Source organism: Gastrolobium bilobum, unplaced genomic scaffold, assembly GCF_033153095.1.
Source record: "Gastrolobium bilobum isolate Gb01-03AN ecotype WA unplaced genomic scaffold, APGP_CSIRO_Gbil_v1 utg14295, whole genome shotgun sequence".
Taxonomy (NCBI): domain Eukaryota; kingdom Viridiplantae; phylum Streptophyta; class Magnoliopsida; order Fabales; family Fabaceae; genus Gastrolobium; species Gastrolobium bilobum.
Window position 1 is genome coordinate 193257 of NW_026897499.1, and position 7494 is coordinate 200750.

The window sequence follows — 7494 nt, forward strand, 5'->3', positions numbered from 1 at the left end:
TGAAACAGGATAAATAGTGCTTTTATTTATTTGCGACAATACAAAGGTCCATATATGTCCTAATCTAATTAAAAGATTGTGTCTAGGACATCCATATACTAACAGATAGGAGGAAAACACCTCATTCATGGTTACCTGAAATGTGGATAGAGCATTGGAGAGGCCAAATGACATCACCAAAAATTCGTAATGGCCATGGTGTGTTCTGAACGCAGTTTTATGAATATCTTCAGTTGCCATTCTGATTTGGTGATAGCCAGAGCGGAGGTCCAGTTTGGAAAAAATTATTGCACCATGCAATTCATCTAGGAGCTCGTCTATGGTGGGAATGGAGAATTTATCCTTGACTGTGACTGCATTGAGGGCTCTATAGTCTACACAAAAACGCCAAGTGTCGTCTTTCTTTTTCACCAAGACGACAGGAGAGCTGAAAGTTGATTGGCTGGATCTAATGACTCTTGGAAGTAACATTTCATTCACCAATTTTTCAATTTTATTTTTTTGGTAATGGGGATAACGATACGGTCTCACTTATATGGGTTTGGTATCAGGTTCCAAGATAATGTGGTGATTGTGGGTTCTATCCGGAGGCAGTGTGGATGGTTCAGTAAAGACTTCTGAGAACCGAGATAGTAATTTCTGGGTTTCTGCTGTGTATATGGTCTCTGATGGTGAAGGGTTAAGTTGGTTCTCTGGCTGGAAACACATTAAACAAGCTTCTATTGAGTCTTGGGTGACTAATTTGTGGAGTTGGGCAGTTGAAATTGGGTTGGCCTGAAAAGGATTGTCCCCATGGAGGGTAATTTGGGCTGTCTGGTGAGTGAATGACATATTAAGAGCTTGATAGTCCGTGACAATCGGACCCAAAGTGGCTAACCATTGCACTCCAAGTAAGATGTCAGCTCCCTTTAATTTCGGAACGAAGAGATCCACATGGAACAAATGATTCTGAATCCATATTGGAATGTTCGAGCATTTGGCAGAACAAATGAGGTTATCTCCATTGCCCACCTGCACCTTGAAGGGTGGATTAGACATTAAAAACAAATTAAGAAAGCGTGCCATTCTTGGTGTGATAAAGTTGTGAGTATTTCCTCCGTCTACTAAAATACGTGTTACATGTCCATCAATTATTCCCTGTAAACGAAATGATCTGGTGGCGGAGGTGCCAAATAAAGCATTAAAGCTTATTTCTGGTGTCACAATAGCTTTTGGTATCTGATCCACTATATTTGTATTATCAGGAGGATCCAGTTCTTCCTCTATACTTTCCAAATAAAGGAGTGTGGATCAGCCTTTGCATTTATGGCCAAAGACATATCTCTCGTCACAATTATAACATAGGTTTTTATCTCTTTTGGCTTGCATTTCTTCTGGTGATAATCTGCGGATAAGAAGATTTGCAATGGGTTTCGGTTGTGTGGTTTTTGTTGGTATGGTGGGTATTTTAGGGTTTATGGTCGTGAGTGAAGAGGAAGATGATTTTGCTGAATTGAACCATGGCTTCTGGGATCTCTCTTCAGTAAACTAATCCTCATAAACTCTAGCAAGAGCGAAGGCTTCATGGAAATCATGAGGTCTGTGTGTAAGTACCAGACAACGGATCTTCGATTTGAGCCCTGAGATGAAGATGCTTCGCAACATAGGAATTGAAACACCTGGAACTTTTCTTGCTAAACGTTCAAAAAGGGCTTGATATTCACTAACGAACCCTGTTTTTTGTAGTTTAACTAATGCACCTACTTGGTCTTCAAATTCAGAAGGTCCAAAGCGGTATTGTAAAGCAACACAAAATGCAGTCCAAGTAGGTAAACAACTATCATCAAACGATCCATTAAACCAACAAGCTGCTGGATCTCCAAAATGAATGGAAGCTAACAGCAAGCGTTCATTATCCGGAATATTATAAAAACGAAAATACCTCTCAGCTGTTGTGATCCAAGAGGACGGATCACTGGATGAGAATTTGGGAAATTCAAGCTTAACTTGACGGAATCTTGGTGTTTCTGAACCCGAGTGATGAGTCTGTAGCTCATGAGGTCTTTACCTTGCATCCGAATACAAGTAGATAAGTCGTGCTAGTCTTACCCGAGATCACCGATCCCCATTCTCAGTGTCTCTAGACTAGGAACATAAAATTAGGAATAAACATGCAGTATCCTTAATAGTAATATTGAGACAAAATATGAAACAGGATAAATAATGCTTTTATTTATTTGCGACAATACAAAGATCCACATATGTCCTAATCTAATTAAAAGATTGTCTCTAGGACATCCATATACTAACAAGCTCCCACTTGGCCTAGAGCCAATCAGACCTAAGTCGTATACCCAAAGCCTCATAATGACTATCATGTTTTCTCTGAGAAACAGCCTTTGTCAGAGAATCGGCTAGGTTATCATCTGTGGGAATATAATCCATCTTTACATCCATCATATCAATGATTTCTCTAATCAGGTGATATCTGCGGAGCACGTGCTTAGATCTTTGATGAGACCTATGTTCCTTTGACTGCGCAATGGCTCCAGTGTTGTCGCAAAGCAACTGTATGGGCTCATCCACGCTTGGAACCACCCTAAGTTCAGATATGAACTTCTTGATCAACACGGCCTCCTTAGCTGCTTCTGAAGCAGCTATATATTCAGCTTCTGTCGTTGAATCTGCTGTTATCTCCTGCTTGGAACTCTTCCAAGATACGGCCCCACCATTTAAGGTGAATACGAACCCTGACTGTGACTTGCAGTCATCTTTGTCACTCTGAAAGCTGGCATCAGTGAACCCTTTCACTGTTAGCTCATCAACCCCACCATAGACCAGAAACGCATCCTTAGTTCTTCTTAAGTATTTAAGGATGGTCTTGACTGCTGTCCAGTGACCCTCTCCAGGATCCGACTGGTATCTGCTCGTAATGCTCAAAGCATATGAGACATCTGGTCTCGTACATATCATGGCATACATCATGGTGAAGATTTTTGAAAGCCACTCTTTCGTTATTTGTAATGTGGGGATGTCATTTCCTATTAACAATATGTCATCTACATAAAGTACCAGGAAGACGACATTACTCCCACTAACCTTCTTGTAAACACAAGGTTCATTCTCGTTCTTGATAAAACCGTTACTCTTAACGACTTCATCAAAACGAATATTCCAACTCCTTGATGCTTGCTTTAGCCCATATATCGACCTTTGAAGTTTGCATACCATATGCTCCTGATCTTTGATTTCAAAGCCCTCAGGTTGTGTCATGTACACTTCCTCCTTCAAGAACCCATTCAAGAAGGCGGTCTTGACATCCATTTGCCAAATTTCATAGTTGTGATATGCCGCTATTGTAAGCATGATCCTAATAGATTTGATCATGGCAACAAGCGAGAAAGTCTTATCATAGTCAACTCCTTGTCTTTGACGATACCCTTTCGCCACCAATCTAGCTTTGTAGGTCTGAACCTTGCCATCTGCATCAGTCTTTCTTTTAAAGACCCATTTGTTACCGATAGGAACTATTCCTTGCGATTTAGAAACCAAGGTCCATACCTTGTTTTGATACATCGAATCCATTTCAGATTCCATGGCTTCAAGCCATCTAGAAGAGTCAACATCCTTGACTGCCTCTTCGTAGTTACTTGGTTCATCATCCTCGACGGTTTGCTGATTCTCAATCACAAACCCATACCTCTCAGGTGGATGGATGACCCTCATTGACCTACGGAGTTGTGTGTTTACTTCTCCATTGGAGAACGTCGTCTGCGGAGCAGACTCGGGTTCCTCAATTTGTTCATGTGGTTCTTGAACTTCTTCAAGATCAATCTTACTCCCACCGGCTCCTTGAGAGATCAAATCCTTCTCAAGGAACTCAGCATTCTTTGACACAAACACCTTGTGTTCATCCATGGAGTAAAAGTAATATCCCTTAGTACTTTTGGGATACCCCACAAATAGACATTTAGTACTCTTAGCACTAAGCTTGTCTGATGCCAACGCTTTGACATAAGCTGGCGATCCCCATACCCTGAGGTAACTCAGGTTGGGTCTCTTACCATTCCATATCTCATATGGTGTGGTCTGAATAGATTTAGACGGTACCCTATTTAGAAGGTATGCTGCTGTGTCTAAGGCATATCCCCAAAACAATTTTGGAAGTTGAGTCTCACTCATCATAGACCTGACCATGTCTAACAAGGTCCTGTTTCTCCTTTCGGAGACACCATTTTGGTGTGGTGTGTAAGGTGCAGTAAACTGCGAGAGAATTCCATTTTCTCTCAGATAATCCTGAAACTCATGGCTCAGATATTCACCACCACGATCTGATCGTAATGTCTTAATCATCTTGCCACGCTGTTTCTCTACTTCATTCCTAAACTCCTTGAGCTTTTCAAAGGCTTTGGATTTATATCTCATTAGGTGCACGTACCCAAATCTTGATTTGTCATCAGTAAAGGTGATGAAATAGGAGTATCCTCCTCTAGCCTCTATAGACATTGGCCCACAAACATCAGTGTGAATGAGTTCTAATAACTCACTAGCCCTATGACTCTCAAGCCCTTTGGGCTTGTGACAAGTCATTTTCCCAGCTAGACAAGATTCACATTGTCCATAGGATTCCAAATCTATGGAATCTAGGTATCCATTTGCATGCATCCTAGACAATCTTGTTTCGTTTATGTGCCATAGTCTACAATGCCAAAGATAAGATTGATTATCTATCCTAGGTCGTTTCACGGCTATATTGAGCACTTAAGTTCCCCTTTCCAGAACATACAATCCATTTATTAAAGAAGCAGTACCATAAACAATATCATTCGAAATGATAGAAAATGTACCATTCTTAATACTAAAAGTAAAACCATCTTGTTCTAAACAAGAAATAGAAATAATGTTTCTAGAAATGTTTGGAACATAAAGACAATTATTCAAAAGCAATAAAAGGTCCGTAGGCAAAATAAGGTCGGCATCTCCAACAGAATGAGCAGCAACCCTTGCTCCATTGCCAACGCGGAGGTCCACCTCGTTTCTCTCCAATCTCCTTGGGCTCCTAAGCACCTGCAACATATTGCAGATATGAGAACCACAACCGGTATCCAATACCCATGAGGTAGGATTAACACAAAAATAATTTATCTCAATCATGAAAGTACCTGAGGTAGAAGCATCACCACGCTTCTTGTCCTTCACACTCTTCAGGTAGTCTGGACAATTCCTCTTCCAATGGCCTTTCTTGCCACAATGGAAGCACTCAGCATCGCTTTTGTCCTTGGATGCACTCTTACCCTTCTTTTTTCCTTTCTTCTTCTTGGGTTTTCCTTTGGGTTTAAGGGAGTCTCTTTTCGCAGGCTCCTTGCCCTTACCCTTTGCCTTGCTAGGCCCACCAATCAAAAGAGCATATGTCCTATCCTTCTTGATAGACACTTCAGCAGTTGTTAACATGCTTAATAATTCAGGCAAGCTCACAAGCATCCCATGCATGTTGTAATTCATAATGAATTGACTGTAGGAAGGTGGAAGCGAGGTCAGGACTAAGTCATTACTTAGCTCGGCATCCATCACGAAGCCTATATTTCCTAGCTTCTCAATGAGCCCGATCATCTTAAGAACATGACTACTCACAGACATGTTCTCAGACATTCTGCATGAGAACAATTCTCTAGAGGCCTCATACCTCTCATTCCTGCCTTTAATGTCATACAACTCCTTGAGGTGTAAGACAATAGAGGGAGCATCCATATGCTCATGCTGCTTTTGCAGTTCAGGCGACATGGATGCCAACATGATGCAGACAGTCAACACATTGTCATCCATGTGCTGTTTGTGGGCCTCGAAATCAAATTCCGCGAACCCATCTTCCCCTTCCCTAGGAGCTACGGGTAATGCAGCATCCATGACATAAGCTATTTTTTCGGTCCTAAGAACAATTCTTAAGTTCCGATACCAGTCCATAAAGTTTGAACCAGTCAGTTTGTTCGTATCGAGTATTGAGCGCAGTGACAGTGGATTAGTCATACTAAAAACTGAAAAAGATTTAAAGATGATTTAATTAATATATTTAGACATGTTGTATAAACAAATTATTAAAGACTTTAAATAATTTGCCCCTCCCACTATTTTATCTAAGTCAATGACCTTTCCCATTTGACTTAAGGTTAATCTACTTTTAGATTTTACCTTAGTGAGATTAAGAGTGCGATTATCTATTTTAACCCCCGTCTGTGACCGCAAGATTAATTTAAATAATGGGTTGATCCTCATCAACAGTATCTCATACCCTCTCTTAACATTAGGTTGACAACTCCTTGTCACTTAGTGGTGCATCTCATGCAACCAACCTAACATTATTACCCTAAGCACATAAGCCCGGCTGAGCCTGCAACTTATGTCTCAGTTAAGTATTAACCAACACCCTAAGTGTCTAACACTTCTAATACTACTCTTACTCAACGAAACAGTGGGTCTCAACTGAGTTGTGGAGCACCACTATGTAGAGGAGGTTCGAGTAATATTGGTGGTGGGAGGTAATCATATGCTTAATAATTTATTCCTTTAAGGGTTCCTTTTATTTGGGGTTTATTAGGTCTCATCAAACGCATTTATGTTATTATCATGCTAGTCGTTATCCTATGTCAGACATCAATCGGATTACACTAGTCGTAATTGGACATGCATAATAATACATACAAACGCGATTTGTCCAATTCATGCATACTAGTCGTTCAAAACATAAAAGCATACATGCATATAAAACAGTTTTATTTGAGATGGTCATGGTGCTCGTGCATTTGTCCATCTTGCTTCTCAAGCATCGGCTCCTCGTCGTCTATACGCCACTAGCCTAATTCTCTAATTACATATAATTAAAGAAACTCCAAAACATCTTTGGAGGGACAAATAATAAAAATACAAAATACAAAATTCAAAATTCAAAATTCAAATTACAACTCTAATTAAAATAGAGCAAAATTACACATTAATTTAAAATTTGAAATTCGAATTTCAGGCACCATGACCATCCCCTTCCAAATTGCACCTGAAAATTTAAACAGCTTGCAAACACATAATATCAAATATTATATAAATATTTCCTCACATATATTTTGATAATTTAACAATTAAAATATCAAAACAAGAATCAAAATTCAAAAATTTTCCAATTTTCTCCCAATGGTCGAATTTTGCATCTTTATGCATAATTCAAATCTTTGTCAAATCTTTCTCAAAGATCACAAAAATTAAACCATTTATTCAACCATAACTCATATGGCCGAACCATACATCATCATATACAAAAAATTTATTAAATAAAATCATGGAGAAAATAATGCATTTGAGTATTCACTTCATGGCAGAATCATATTCCCTTTTCAAAAAAATGTTTATTTTGAAAACTTTCACAAAGAATCAAAACAAACAAAACCATGAGGTCATGTAGATATATGAACACCATAATCATATTAAACATGTTCGTAAAAAAAAAATCCACATGCAAAGAATTAATCT